General features: G+C 40.9%; 1 long non-coding RNA gene across 1 annotated transcript; it reads left to right on the top strand.

Annotated features, from left to right (window-relative positions):
* The first annotated feature begins 1512 nt into the window (after positions 1-1512).
* LOC118235880 lies at positions 1513-4245 on the top strand. The gene is made up of 3 exons (XR_004766933.1): positions 1513-1853; positions 3583-3688; positions 4129-4245. It is a non-coding gene; the product is annotated as an uncharacterized LOC118235880 (long non-coding RNA).
* The last annotated feature ends 12735 nt before the right edge of the window (positions 4246-16980 follow it).

The raw sequence follows: 16980 nt of genomic DNA, 5'->3' as shown, positions 1-16980 counted from the left end.
TAACTAGCCTTTGTGTTCGCAGAGGAAAAGCCTCCAGCCAGACGGTCAGCCCTTTCTCTTTGTCCTCAGAGTGACTGTCGATTGCCAGTCCACAGCTCGCCACGTCCTCAGAGTCCCCCCCCCCCCACCCCCCCCCCCCCCCCCACGAGACACGCTGACCATTAGAGGTGCTGGTCCCCTGTCCGCTTGCCCTAAACAAGAAGATATGAAGAGCGCTGGGGAATCCCCCACCCCCCCCCAAAGTCTCTTTTTTCCTTCTGAACATCATCTCGATATAGACAACAACAAAAAGAAAAAGGCATGGCATCCATTTCTGACTGGTCTGCAATTAGGAAACTAGTAGCAGACCGGCAGTATCTGAGTAAAAATAACAAAGGAACGGCACTGTCTGCACTACTGCTTTAGTCTTGGAGCATCTTTCAGTGCTCCCCTCCATCACCCCCCCCCCCCCCCCCCCCCCCCTCCCCCTGCCACCAACCCCTCCAACTGCCACCCCCCTCCCCATCCCCAGCGGTGGCATGCTCCGTTCTGCACAGTACAGAAATAAGTTGTCATTCTATCTGCGGGAGAGTCGCGGCTGCTGCCGCCGCCGCTGCCGCAGACAGAGCGGACGCGGGGAGCGCTCCAGTCGCTAGCCGCTAGCCGCTAGTCGCCACGCGTCAAGCTTCACTCGCTGCCTGATGCGCGCACGTGCGTCTGTCTGCAGAGCAGGGTCCCAGCACAGCACAACAGCGCAAAAAAAGTGGACGGGAATCTGAGAACGAATTATCTTTTAGTGCCGCTGCTAATGAAACCGCGCTGCCCTGTCGTGAATTTCAATCGTGTGTCGATAGCCGAAAACGTTTTGATCGTGTCGCTCCCATCTCCTCATCTCCTAACCCCTTCCCCTGACAACAAGCCCTCCCCCACAAGTCAGGAACCCCCCACCCTCACCTCCCCACCCCCCCCCACCTCCCCCGACGCTCAGACGTTTCTTCATCCTCTGGGGACACAATGCCGATGCTCCCGGAAATGAGAGCGAGCCACGGCCGCTCCAGACACACCTCTGGCTTCTTCGCCGACTGAAACCTTGTCATCCATCGTTAAGGGAAAATGACTTGGGATGAGCGGTTAGCGGTTAGCGGCGCGGGCTGCTGAATCAGAGCCGGGGCTGTGGCGGAGGGGCTTTTTTCGAGAGCGGGGGGTGGCTGCCGTCTCTCCCCTTCCTCCACCCCCCCCCTCTGCGCCCCCCTGTCCTCATCATAAGCTCGATCACAACATCCATCACCGTGTGTCTCTCCACCGCCGCCCGGGACGCCAGCGTTGGCGTGACTGGGTCATTAGCCCCCGCCCCCCCCCCCCCCCCCCACAACACTCCTCTCTTTCCCCCCACAGGTCAAGCGCAGTGACAGCACGGCCGATAGCGAGACACGGGGACGTAAAGCGGTCCGTCTCGCACCCCCGTCCCCCCCCGTCCCCCCGTCCCCCCCCCCACTCCCATCCCCCACCCCCATATTTTCAAGTCCCATATTTCTACCTGTCTGGTCCTCTCCGAAGCCACCGTCTGCTCTCCGGAGCGAGTCCGCAGCGCGAGCAGCTGCGCGTTCCGCGATCCTCCCTCTGCCTCCTCGCGCGCCTCCCCTATACTACTGATCAATTCCGTCCCCTTCCCTCCTCTCCTGAAAGGCGCTCGGAGCACCGCGCACGCGGCTAGGCTACGAGGACCGTCAACATGGCGCGGGGAGGAGGATGTGGCCATTAGGCGCCGTGCTCTACGGGTACGCGTACTGCGCCTGTCCGGCGCTCCGGAGACAAGCGTCGCAGATCTTCCAGAGCGAGGAATTGGGAAGCCCCTCGTGACTGCTCAAACGACAGTTAGGTTCATGCCGTGATGCTCTTTCTTTCCCCCGCTCCCCATCTTCGTTAAAGATTTGTTTAAGTACAACTCAGTTTCCGGCGTCTGAAAATAACTTATGGTTTATGAATCCTAATATGTAAAAACTAAAAATAAACAGACTGTTTCTCTAGTATGTGATGATGTGTGCTCGCTGTATATTATACTGGTAATCCCATACCTGTTCACCACTTGCATACATGAGAGCGTATTTGTTTACTGTACAATTTCAAAATGTCTGCCTTGGTATATACCTTTTTTTTCAACCAAAATGTAAATCGCATAAGGAGGACACTTGATATTCAGCATTTGCAATATATGTTTATTAGCCTAATAAAGATCGAGTCCTAATACGCTTAAACTGCTTGGTAGGGACAGCAACCAGACCATCTGTGTACCTTCTTGTTTTTCCCAATGTCCCTGTAACTCACCGCCCTTGGCTAGAGCAGTGGTTTTCAGCCTCGGTCCTGGGGACCCCTTGCGCATGCCGGTTTTTCTCCCAACCACAATCGCAACCCCAGAATTTTAACAAGCTGTTAATTTTTCTTAATTAGGTGTTTTTCATGTGTAGAGGGATTACTTACCCTCTTAAGCCACATTATGTCATAAATAGCTATGCATGCCATTAAGATCAAAGTCCCATGTTCATATGCAAACAAATGCATAAAAAAAGATTACATAATGATTTAACTGATGAAGTTAAAGACTGAGGTGAATCAATAGGCTCCTAACCGGTGAATGTGTCGACACATGGCCACTAAAACAAAACATTTGGTAGATAATGCAAAATTCAAAGAGAGAAATGATGAGCCAAATCTGCATTGTGTTAATAAGTTTAAAGCAAAAAAAACATAAAGAAATTAAACACGTGTTTAACAACCAATTTAGGAGCCTATTCATTCCCCTCAGTCCTGAATTTGAGCAAGTTAAAAAAAAAACAAAAAACATTTTGTTGCTTTTTTATGTAGTTGTTTGCATTATAACGCAATGTGAAAATGGGAATTTTATCTTAATGGCATGTACAGCTATTTGTAACCATGAAAAGCACCTAATAAAAAGAAACAACAATAAAAATTCCTGAATTGCCATCATGGTTGAAATGGAAAGCAGCATGCACAAGGGGTCCCCAGGACCGAGGTTGGATACCACTGGGCTATAGACCTGTTACAATTATAAATAATTACGCTTTGCTGTGAAGCATCTGTCCTCAGCTCCTGAAAAAGTGAAATTCAGGTATATCAATTTATAGTTTCATATCACAAAAAAAGAATAATGTTTCTTTTACTGTTTTCTCTTCAGACATGCCGTTTCCTCAACATTATTATTCTCATATTGTCAGGGAATCACGCACGTTTTGTTTGCCAGTGGCTTCCTTTTCTCCTCATTCCCCTCAAGCCCCACCATAATCTTTCAGCCTGCGACCTATTACCCACAATGCCCTGGGTATATTAGTGTCATGACCCCACTGTGGCTATCAGACAAAAACAAGACAGGGAGGGAGAGGGAGAGGAAGAGAAAGAGAGGGAGAGGCAGAGTGAGAGATACAGAGAGAGAGAGAGAGAGAGAGAGAGAGAGAGGCTTCTATTGTGGACATTGATTATGTGCTTAATGCAAATAAAGCTGCGCTTTTTGTCAACACAGATCTCCAAAATGAACACAAAAAAAATAAAAAATCAAACCAAACATTGTGCTATCATCTTGCATTTCAGAGATCCAAGCCGGAGGACACCGGGGAGAAGGGTCCCCGCCTCGCAAGATCAGCCTGAGGTGTCCAGGTTCAAGTCCGCTCGCCACACTGGGGGCGGCTGTGGACAGGTCTCAATACTGTGGGGTGGGGGGGGGTTTGTCAGAGCAAAATAAATCAATAGGGGCCTTTAACTAGTGATGGTGATCAATCAACTGTATTACTGCTGTCGCAGTGTCTGGAGCGTCGCTGGCTTCCTCTTCCTGTGAGCCTGCGCTCCCTTTCTGCGCAGCGAGCAGCAGAGGGCTGCAGCAGCTCGCAGCACAGCCGTCCGTCTCCTGTCTTTCACCTACGCTCAGACATTCAAATCACGCCCCTCTGCTTAAGGCGTCCTGACCCATGGCTGCCCATGTTTTTGGATTTACTGCTGGCAAAATCTGAATGTTTTTTTATTTGTTAAAAAAAAATGTGTGTATATATATATATATATATATATATATGCATAGCTTCTTTGGTGTAGTTGTCTATTTGATGACAACATTCTTAATGAGCGTCTCTCTTTTTAATGCAGGTCTTCTACGTACTGCTGCAAAAAAGGTCGTCTGTACCCCTCTAAATGACTGCTGCAGGAGAACGCCGCAGCGTTCGTCTTCTGTGTGCTCGCTGCCTTCAATCCATTCAAAAAGCCAACCGTCTAATTAGACACGGAAGAAATTTACAGTCAAATATGTGATCGGGAGAGATGTAAACATCCTGGCTTGTTTAATGTACGTTTGCTGCCATTTCTTTCTGAGATCAAAGCAAATAAAACGAATGCTTGAACAATATCGTGCATTATGTATGTTCTTTTTTTTATTTATTTAGAAATACATCTATGCAGTCTCTACTGTATCAGACTGAGATGACTGGATTAATTAACCTGGTAGAGAACACATTTCCACTGTCTTTGCAAATCATGTATTTTTCGCCCTTTGTAAAACTGTTTCTAATGAATACATTCATGTTTGATTTATTCCATGACTGCACTGCAACTGTCAAAGCAAACATGTTATTCTATTCGTGTTCTAGTGATTTCAGGAGGAAGTTTAAAACATTTGTATGCTCATTTGAAATAGTTGAATTGTCAAGGTACGGTGCAATGTGGAGCACAATTGCTATGCTCTAAGATAGAAGTGAGAGGGGCCATCAGGATTCCTAGCAAGCACATCACTATTTTGCAGAGATTTTGTGCCAAATTTGCAGCATATAGTAAGTAAGTGCAATATTATTGCCCAAGGGTGCATGTTACAATGTTCTCACAAGGTCTAAAATGAAGGAAAAAGAAAATACCTTCAAAACAAATGAAAAGACCACAGATAAAAGCAATATGCAGTATGAACCCTCTGAACAATGTTAAGAACAAAGTCATTTTCAAAAATGCGTTTGCATTTAGCATTGCAAAGTAGTATATCAGTTAGACACACGCACCCTAAGATTGTTAGCATATTCACATGAAAATGTGAAAATTGGTCAAAATGTTTTGTGAATTTATAGACATTGAATGGTAATGGAAACACACACAATGTGTGATTCCTGGAGTCTGGTAATAGCTTGTCACGACACTCAGAGAGGGAGAGTGAGAGACAGAGAGAGAGAGAGAGTGAAGAGAGGGATAGAAGACAGGGGGAGAGATATAGAGAAGAGAGAGAGAGAGAGTTGTATTAATGGCCATCATATCTTGTCACACTAGACGAAGGCCCAGCCTGCAGATCTTGCCCTTGCCCCTGCCCTTTCCAATCAATGCAATTGATTTCTCCCTGGGGTCAAAGGGCATGGCTCTATTGATCAGAAAAAGTGCCTGACGCAGCAAGCAGAGGACCAGCTCCAGACAGATCAATGACACCTCTGTCTGACATGTATATATTATGCTTATTTATTGGGCCTAAAATGAATCACTTCATCGCAGATTTATCCACAGCGAAGTCTAGGGACAATTTATTTTGCACCGTGACAAAGTAAACACCCCTCAGGCTCAGACGTTTCCTGCTACTTATTCCTGTCCGCTTTCTTCTGTAACCTGTTTGTAATGAAAGACCGCAACAATATTTTTATCTGGTATTTAATGGCAGAAATAAAAAATCCTTGATTAAAATATTTGGGCAGAGCAAAATGCCCAAGAACTTAATGAAAAATAAAGTTCATTCCTTGATAAAATAAATACGTACTCAAGTCCACATCAACAACAATCATGCCAGTGGACAAGATATCACCATTCGTTCCCCATGAGCGAAAAAAGCCATTGTTAACATTTACTGAACAGGATGTGCATGACATTTCCAGGGCCAGGAAAGGCCATCTGAACACATCTGAAAGTTAAAACAGGGGGAACGTACCAGGACATGCAGTATGTTGCTTTAAGGTTTTTTTTTTTTTCTTTCTCTCCTCGTCTTTTTGAAAAAGATCACAGACACAACGCGACAAACACTCTCAGAGCGTCGTCGGTAGGAGAGGTCTTCGACGCAGTTGAACAAAAGAGTCTTCTTTTCTCCTGATCTAATCCGGTAATTTATTTTTTCAGCCGTCGCATAAATCGAAACGCAGCTGTAACCAATGACTTGCAGCTCCGGTGCATTGCCAGCTGGACGGATTTTGTGCTGAAGCAGCAAGATTTTCAACACTGTTCACTCTGGTACATCTGGAGGAGCCATTCGGGTTCAGAGGTGAAAAAAAACGCTCTTAAAATAAACTCCAGCAATGACACGGTGGTGACGCTCTTTCACTTAACTCTGGAAGGCACGGGAGGCCCTCGTTGTAAACAAGGCCGGGGTCTTTTCATCGAGCTGTCTTTGCGTTCGTAGGCGCATGTTCTGCCAGCCGTACGATGGGAGAAAAGTGCTGTTTTTGGTCTTTTGTTTGTCACAGTGTTGTCCCGCACCTTTTACTAGTGTCACAGAAACAGCTGTTCAGGTGCATTGTGAAGATAAACCTAGCATTGCTTCATGCTTACAAAAAAAAAGCACATTTAAATAATTAAGTTTGACCCCAAAGATTTGCTGTAGTTACAATATTTAAGCACTATTTTATTTCGATCAAAACAAATTAACTTTGACTGATCTCAGAACTGTTATAGGTGCAGCAAAGGCTGAATTTCGGTCATATGGAGGTGGTATAACCAAAATTTAATTGTGTTTGTAATAAACAGAGCAGTTGGTGCAATAGCTTGTTGACCACAAAGCGATTGACAAAGACGGGTTGAAGCCTTTAAAAGGGACCGAATGCTGGGACAAAAAGACTCACTTCAGTATACGTGCTTTTAAAGGATAAAGCAAGGCACATTGCCAGTCTGCTGGTCTTATGAGAAAGAACGAGCACAACCGAGATTCAACGAACAGACCTCTTCTGTTCTGTTCATCGAATCCCCGTTAAAATCATTCTGCATTTGTTCATTCTTAACGGATAGCAGCTAATTCCTTTTCACCATTTTTTTTTTCACCATTGAAAAGTGGTCTTTGAGGCTCAAACTGCCTGTAAGACAATGGTGAAATACAGCTTGGGCTGCGGGATTCACACAGTTTCAAGTGAAAACAGCAGGTCCAAGACCCTTGTAGCTTCTTTAGCAATACCTCTGTCCACGCACCCCTGCAAAAAAAAACAAACAAACAAACAAAAAAAAAAAACGCAAAGTCATAAAGTCATTTAACAGACTTAAATCAGAGTCAATGACTTAAATCAGAGCCCTAGGCTTCCAGCTGATCTAGCAATCACACATGGACCAAGAACAGAGCGTGGAAACACCTCCACCACCCAACCAGCTCTACTGTAGCAACCCGTTCATTTCTCATCTCATTGGTCATTGATCACTCAAAATAAAGTGTCCAGTCCAGACTCCTTATATTCTTTCTCTTCGTTGGCTATAAATAACTTACTTTAAGAGCAATGGCCCACAGCCAAGAAACCCTTTGGCTGCCAAGATCGGCCATATTAAATGGAGATTTCAGTTTCCATGACCATGGTCTGGGGGTCAGTCAAAACTGTGGATTGACGGTGAATCATGAGCACAAGCCATCTTTTATTACAGCAGACGCAGAACTGTGCATAAAAAATAAATCTGACAGCAATTTAGAAGTGAAAACTTTCCCATACTGCCCAGTTTGAATAGTACTTTTCTGGCTCAAGCCCGATGTTTATATTCAACCATCTGTGAAATATTATTATGGTCGCTAATTCAGGGCTCAGATGGAATGTAATTTTTAGATGATGTCAAGGCCATGTAGTTGAGAAAGTACCTTGATGGAGACAATATAAACAGAAGCCAGGAAGCTGGCATTAGAAGAGGTGTGTTCTGGGAAAACAGTTAGGGTGGTCATGCAAAATTGTTTCCTCGTGCATGTAATGTAACTTTATGCAGAGGCATTTCAAGGTGTTTCCCAAGGCATATTACCTTTAATATTTACATGGAACATCAATTTTCATCCGACTGTTTACACTAATAATTAACATTAATAAAAAAACTTACACTAAACATTTTATATAAAATGATCATGTGCACTCCCCGATTAGTATTCCACAATTAGCAGATAAATTAACAATTCTATTTACCTACTGTCATGCTTTCTATATAACAACACTGACACCAAGTGGTAGGAGGACCAAATAACTGCATGTTATTGTACCGAAGTTTATTAACAGTTCAATTCTAATTTTCAAGCACTGTCAGTTATCCAACACTTTGAAGCTGGATGTCCATGGAGTGCTCTTTTCCAGCCCTTTATAAAAATGCTTTCAATTTTTTTCCAGACTGCTATTCAGCTACTTGGTCAAGTGAAAATAGCTACTCAGCTACTCAGAAGCAAAAATAGATTAACAGTTTTTTTCCCCCCCAAAACATTCCAAAACAAACGTGTTCAGTGCCAGATAACCAACTACTTTATTTCATGACAACCTTAAAGACGCAGATACTTTACAGCACGCCACATTAAATACAACATGTCTACGGACTCTATACTGATTGCAGTGTGGAGAAAGTCCCACAAATAATACAGAATTTCAACATTGTCCTAATTGAGGGGACGGTGCCTTTGCGGCTCAGTGTCTACAGAGCTGCTGGCAGGAAAAGGTCATTAAACAGGATCTGCGTCAAAGCACTTCAACCCCCGATGTGCCCGAAATTTTACAAAAAAAGTCCTAATGGTACCTCGCAGACATGAAAGAGGCCAGGCGCGCACTGCCTTCACAGGTTAACAGGTGGCACGGAGAATTTGCCGCAGCATAAATTTCACAGTCTCCTTACGGGTTTTCTTACGTAAATTAAGCAGGGTACTAAAGTGCTAAAAGGGAAAGGAGGATCACCCAACAACAACAAAAAAAAACAGGCTGAGCACAACTTGAAAATATTGGTATGCCTTCATAAGCTGAACAATAAAAAAGACTGCATAATTTCCTAAAACTACAGTCTCTGCCAATCATGAAAGATCAGTTTCTGAATTAAATGAAACTAGGCACACTGCTCCACTGTAATTATACACTGCAGTTGCTGTTATGGTATTTTAAACTTAATCATAGACATTTTCCACACGTGAAAACAAAATCCTCCAATTCTATCTGAAAAATAAAAATGTTTGTATGAAAGAGATAAATCATCACCGAAAAGTTCCAAATGAAGTACAATTTGTTTTAATAATCTTGGGGACATTTAACAGAGGAAATATAACTTTGTCCTAAATGAGAAATCAAGCTGACTACATCTGCCTCAGCTTTCCTTCCAGAACCAACCACTGAAAAGAAATACATTATGTCAGCTAAGACCGTGAGAAAAGTTTAATGCAGCTAATGAAATGGCCAGATAAAAGAGTCCCTGGAAATGGGAAACATTTTCAGCCAGTGAGTTCTTTGCAATCAAGACAGCCCTGATGCACTTAACATCCTGAACGTGACAGGAGGACGAGGCAAACCTCTCTACCAGTCTTTATTCTGCATGCTGGCTACACAGGAAAGCCAGCCTCTTCAAGAGGAAATTGGACTCCCCAGGATTTACAAGATTTAAAAAAAACTGGTCAAAGGTTGAGACATTTTCAGAACAGGAAAGACATGCAGTAAAGACGTTCTGATTTCTTTATGAGGTAAAAACCGTCTTTCTTAACTGTCTAGAACATAAGAATTTCATAGCAAAATATATCAAAGCTGTTCAAGAGCAGCTAAGATTTCCCTAGGGAGGGTACGGGGCCTAAACACTGACTGTATGTGCAGAAACAAACTTTCATCAATCACACAAACAAGGCCCATCAACATAATGTGTTGGTCTACTCTGCAGACATTTCCTGGATTTTATTTTCAAATGTGTGCAATTCAATAAGTTACTTAATTCAAGTAACGCATGGACTTTAACTAATGATGAATGGAGTGTTAGTATGGACCATAGGTCTTATAAATGTGGGAGAAATATTCATGATATAAGAATATATATTTATGAAATTACAAACTTGTAAAATATGGTGCACAACATGAATAAGGCCAGGTTAGTGTATATAAGTGTATATAGGCATAGTAATAAAAAGATCAACAAAAACATCAATCTTCATTTTAGATTCTCGATATGTCGTAGCTTTACTGTCCATTCAATACACTATGCTTCAACTTTTTCTCTTAGGAATTCAAATATACTAATAATTGTTAGGGACATTTAGTTGAACAAGACCCATTGGTTGATGACTTGAGTGTACTCCAAGGAAAGCTAGAAGGTTGTACAGTTAACTCCCAGGGTGTAATTCTAAACCATACAACCTACTACCTCAACCCGGATGCACACAGATTCTGAAGCTGGGAATTCTCTTCTTGTCTTCCACTGGGCGAGCCAAAACCTTCCCCTGGTCATGTGACCGCCATATGAAGGGGGCACTACATGTCCAATTGTTGGATCAAAAATTTCAGTAATAGCACCACCAATAACAAAATGAACAACTCAAAATTAATTAGTTACTTAGCAGCTCTTCACACCTCCAGAACGTGTTAATGCGTTTAATAAGAAATGTCATCCATGCTGCTATTTTTTGCTTTTCACAGGCTTTTTATTGTTGTAAAAATTGTCATACATTTCTACCCATATGTTACATTCCAAATGCTGTGATGGTAACATTCAGATATGGCTGACAATATGAAATGAATAAATTAAATTGAAAAAAAAATTAAATCAAAACATATTACCAAAATGTACATTTACAATGTATTTAAGAAACAAATAAAAATGGCCAAATCAACCTCACAACTGCACAGAATTTAAATTAATTAGCATTGTATGCTCTGGTAATACTGTAGAACATAACTAGGAAAACACATACATTCCCAGACAGCATGTCTTGCTCACCAAATGACTGGCATACGACAATGCTGGTTCAGTCGACTTTAAAGTAAATATAGCAAGAGAGAGATGCAGACATACAGTTGCAGTGTCCTATATGTGGTTGATGTACTGTATGTGAGACTCAGAAGTGTCATATTCAAAACCTGTTGTCAGGAACACAGGGTGCTTAATGTACTTCCCTACAGGCAACTGTTATTCAGGACCAGACTGCATTATTAACAACCACTTAGTCTGACACTGTCTGTCTCTTTACAGGACAGAATCTTTTGGGGGGATATTAATATTGTTATTAAATGGAGCATTTTTTATTTATTAGGAAGTTGTGATCTCTGTGATCTCAAGGAAAAGGGGGAAACTGATCACATCACAAATAATTAGCCAACGAATAGTAAATTAATTTAGAAATATCAGCAATATCTATCCACATAAGGAATTGTTACCTATAGTGCTATATTACACTGCCTACATTAAGCAGATGGTCTTATGCACAAGAAATGACCATATAAAAGAACCATAAGTACATTCATCTGGTTAAAATGATCAATAGTGCCAAACCTGGCAACTACAAATGGTAGTGACTTCAGCTAACAAACTACCAAACACATTAGCTGACAGACACAATAAAAAGCATGACTTTATAACATAATGTATTTTTTAAAAAGTTATTCATAAATTTGGTTAATAACACAAAAATTCAATAAACATATGAAGCTACTATTATTGCAGCCAAATATCGACTGTGCTGGGATTGGTTGGAGGATGACCTGTTACTTATGTATGTTTATATAGTTTTATATAATTATATATCATTTATAATTTGTGTATTTTTAATATAGAAAAATGAGTATGTAAAAAAAGTTTTTTTACCGAAGAATAAAAGGACCCAATCAAAATACGTTGGGTATCAAATTCACCTGTAGTTCTTCAAACCCCCAGTAGAAATCACAATACATCGGTATTACTGCTCAACCTAAAACATCAAATGTCTTTCTGTCATTGCTGACAAAGGTTTTCACTACTGACCAAAACCCTTCGACTGTATGACAAAAAATTACATTACACATCCAACCAAGGTAACAGAAGAAACTGAACAGAGTGATTTGGGATAGTCTAGTATTTTTTATCTGACCTCTAAACTGTCAAGAAATAAAGTTTACATTGTGCTTCACAGATCATGTTTCATATAAGCAATTCTAGAAATAGCTGACATATCCCAGGAATCGGAATGGGAAATTTAAAAAATGAAACGTCTTACAATTGCAGGTAGCATGAAGTTACACACGATTAAAAAGATATAGAATATAGAATATATAATAGAAAACATCAAGTTTCTATTCCCATCTGTGTACAACTACAGACTAAAGTCCACACCAGAGTAGCTGAAACATTCCTACTTGTAACCATGAGACAACACTTTGTGAGTGAAGCTATGAGTTGTTTCACTGAGGTGGTGTAAGTGCAAACAATAACAGAGGAGAAAGGTTTGTTTGTACCACAGAGACAGAGACCCACAGAGGCGAGCTTGCGTTGTCATATGTACCACAAGATCGGATCTACGGGTTTATGACAAGTGGTTCGTCTTAAACATGAAGCAGCAAAAATGTCAAATGAGCATACAGAACTGAAAACATTCAAAAGTATTTATTAGAAAATTGAGTTTACTGAGTCTATTGTACAAATAAAAATAAATTGAAGTTTTACTAACAACTCCCTTTGAATACAACCTTGCATTAAGGAAAAAATGTAACAACTTAAAGCTAACTGTTAACTATGTTTAATTACTTTAATAAGTATACTTCAAGAGTTTTAAAGACGTTCATACTCTTCTCAATGGCAAAGAAGTTGTCCAGCTAATTGAAAAATGTTTTGAGCATCAAATGTTTTTCAGCCTAAGACGGCACTTAATTGGACAATTTGTCTTTTTAACAAAAACAGAATGTGTAATGGTACTGCAAATCAAGGGGTAAACAAGTGGCAAGAACTTGCATTGTACAGCACACCTGTACAACCAGGGCAGATGCAAAGGTGAAGACATATGTTGTAAAATAAAAAATGACATCCATCTTCAGAACACATGCTGTACTCTCAAACACACTCTGGTATGCACATTGCTAAATCTTCCGTGGGGAAATGTGAATCTTTTTTTCCTTGTGTGCTGCACTGTTTCCATCTTCACTGCCATACGTAAAATATGCCTTGTATAAATAAACACCATCAGCGCAGTATCAGAGGATGCTATGCCATTTCGAACTGTGAGACAGTTTGTGGAATTATGAACACCTCTCTAATAACTGACTTACTTCTTAAAGAGAACAAGTTACTCTCTGTGAAACAACTCCCTAAGAAATTATTCATGTGCACAGTTAAATTCATAAAATGAAAACTAAAAGCAAACTTACCTTGGAGTTTGACTTTCAGTGGTGTTGAGTTGTGCACACATCATATAAAACGTTCCTCCCTGAAACAATGATGGTAACAATCATTTTTAATGGCTGAGTCTTTGAGTTCAAAAGCATACAGCACACACAGAGAGCAAATCAAATGAAATACGATGAAACAAAAATAATCACATAATTGGAATTAGCCGAGGAAATCTGTGTTTTGTCAATTATTGTAATGCAGTTTAAAAAGATATTGAAAAAAATGCCTCAGTTGTTGACCTTAACAATACATCATTCCAGTCAGTTCCACCACGTGATTAAAAAAATGCAGTGTTGCATTCTAGAACATATTTGACAAGTCTTCCAAACACAATGAATCTATTTCATGATTATCATAAGAAAGCACAAAAACCCTTGCATGTACATATATAGCAGTAAAACATTTCAGCTTGTCTTTCTCTAAAAAAAACAATTAAGGAATGATACTCAGAATATCTGGGTAAATGAAGTTAAGCACTATTTAAGTATTATTAGTATTTTGTTTGCACTAACTCAAAAATTTACCAGAAAAAAACTGGGCCTTGTAAGATAAGCCATAGAATTTCTGATAAAAGGTGCCATACGATTTTGTGTACTTGTTCCATTTTAAGTTATTTATAATGTACCATTTCAATCTCTAACAATGGTCAGTATAAAGACATATTTGCTTTTCAGCTTTGTGAGACAGGTTGCAAAGGAAATGTTAAGAGACATCAATGAAATGTAATCTGATTTATGAAGAAGTTCTCACTGTACAAAGTCATTCAACAGACATAACTGTTTCATTGTTTGTGCTGTGGCTAATCCCTTAAAATTGGTGTTTGTGACCTGTATATAGTTTTTAGCACAAATGTACCTCTACAAGTTTACACATCTACTATGTATTAAAAATTACACAGATACACTTAAACTGGCACTGTTATAGCAATAAAACACCAGGTAAAACTTATAAAAAACTATACTTCAGTGTCAGCCACTGTTACAAACAGCTTATCAATGCTCATATTGACTGTCTGTCTCTCCTGTTGAGTTATTTGAGGAAATGACAGACCTTGCCAAGCCTAATTTTATAGGTAGTAATTAGTGACCAATCCGCCATAAAAAGAACAGCAAGGAGAGATGGCAGCGTACTGCGGGTGAGACCACATTCACGCCCGTCGCTGGCATCGCCGGCTCGTGCTCCCATGCTATGGAACATTCCTGCAATCTGTTTTGTTTCCGCACATCAATGCCAGCAATTGCGAAAGCCTGCAAACCCAAATTGCTGCAATCATTTCTAATTGAACCTCCTTTATATTTGGCATTAGAGATTAAATACCCATCCTAAACTTACTTTAATATCTGCAGACAAGTAGCAATATTTTTCGGGCACAGAAACGGACAAAATCCTGGTGTACTGCCAAAAGAGGGAAAAAAAAGAGGGGCCAAAATAAAAGGCCAGGTCGCATTTCAGCGTTTAATTCCTTTTCACCGAGTCCGAGCAAAGTCAATGCAGCGTTCCGCCATTTTCTCCACAAATGCTAGGAAGGGAAAGAAAAAAAAATTGCACTGGCACTGCTTTCCAAGTTTTCAACCTCTCTGTCCTGGCACCATAACAACGCCTCAGCCGTAAGGTCAAGCAGTCCTATGCCAACAGGCAAGAAGATTCCCATCAGCCATTCTGCTAATGCCGTGAAGACATCTTTTGTCTAAATCAAAACCTAAGCTCAGCCTGGGCGAAACATTCTGCACCTTCACACGGGGGGGTACGGGGGTGGCATTGGGAGCCATGGCAACGTCTACCTGGCAGGCTGCCTGCTTTTCCCCCGTCCTCATCAAGAAAAGATGGAATAACGCTGGCTAATGTGGAGATGAATAGGAATGCGCAGAGCTATCCAAAGTAAACCGAACACTTTTGTTGTGTGCCTCGATTTCACTGCAAGTGACAGTCACTCTCAATGTCGAGAATAAAAAAGTTCCGTAGATTACCCGCCACCTCGATAAGAGCATACTGGCGAAAACGCACCAGAACAGAACATTGACAACAATAAGTACTGAAGGAATTCAGGTGAATGAGTTTTCTTGCTCACAACACAGCAGCAAGCCACATTCCTAATGTCTCTTAGCAAGAGTGGCACACAGCACATGCAGTATGTCAGCTACATACATTCAAAGTCACTAGTTTGCTCAAATGACAAGTAAATATTGATTGTAGCCAAGCCAGGAGGCAAGCAGTCCTGTTTTGAAAATGGTAAACCTCTCAATGGAAACAGAGAAACACAGAACCCGAATGAACAATTCACAAGCTGGACACTGGAGCTCTTGGAAAGGAATTAGGGCTGGGAAATTATAATTTATGATGACACTAAACATTTCCAAACCACAGGAATAAAATCTTAAAATCAACACTTAGCTTAGCAACATATTCACAGTTCCACATTGAAAGTGACACAATGCTTACATTAGTCCCTTGATTCTGGTCAACCAATTAGAAAACAGCACCCTATTTTCATTTAAAACTGCACTATCCACTGTCATGGTTTAATGATAGAGGAAGTCCAGCACATCAGTATATTTAAGTAATATCCGCTGAAATATGACATGAATAAATCCAGTGTTTCTGGGTGAAGCAGCAGCTGATCTTTACACAGTCAGAGAAGGGGCAATACAGTGATTGATAAGTTGATTGATGTAAAAGGGACCAGCATTCATTTCATATGGGTCACAGCTGTGCAGTGCTTCACCTCATCAATGTACCTTGCAGAGAGACCTTGATCTTTAGGAAACACTTCACCTTATTCTTGAAAGGTGTTCAAAAATCAAAATGAGATAACTGAACAATTGACTGCCTCTATCATCCATTCAGATGAGAACACCTTGAGGCCTGGGGTACAATTAAAAAGAAAGTTGCACGGGGGGGACTTGTGATTAAGGTAAATAATTACAGAAGAGCCATCTAAGTTACATTCTTGGGTCAAAAGGGTACATTTTCGGATTCCCTGATAAATCAGAGCACGTTGACATTCTTACTGTTTATTTATCACAGCCAAAGAAACAGAAGGTTTTAATGAAAACAGAGAGAACAAAGCTGCTGGAGGCCAGTAATAGCTGCCCAGCGACTGAGGAGGACCATGGAGTATACCTGCATGAGAAGGCTCTCTGTACATGGCCCCTGTGCATTGCCTCAGTCCAAACAATATATATATCCCATATTGATTAAAGGGTCAAAGTAGAATATCTATCACAGTGCACCACAGTGAAATAAAGTACAAAATGTCAATGAAAAAAAATATTTACCACTGATGCAAAACAAACAAAATCAGAGTGAGAAGATAAGTTCTTCTGTCAACACTAAACATTCTCACAAGTGTGACTTGGCAGTTTATATTAGATACAGAGTACAGCTGAACAGGAAGAACATTATATGGTTTTAATGGGTTACCCCATCCCACACAGGAAACAGCACTCTTGCACGTTACTTTAAAGCTCTCTCGAAACTGCCCGACCCTTGTCCACAAGTCTGGATTAAAACGTATTTCATAAAAGCAAGATGCAGACTTTGGAAAAGATGGATGGGCACTGTAACATCAAATAAGAAGGCTGGGTAATGTGAAGGAATATGTTTGGAATATATGGGATGCCTATCCAGGTACAGTGAGCTCCATAATGTTTTGGATAAAGATATATT

This window comes from Anguilla anguilla, chromosome 9, assembly GCF_013347855.1.
Source record: "Anguilla anguilla isolate fAngAng1 chromosome 9, fAngAng1.pri, whole genome shotgun sequence".
NCBI lineage: Eukaryota > Metazoa > Chordata > Actinopteri > Anguilliformes > Anguillidae > Anguilla > Anguilla anguilla.
The sequence above is the reverse complement of the archived record's forward strand: the minus strand, read 5'-3'. Positions and strand labels throughout refer to the sequence as shown.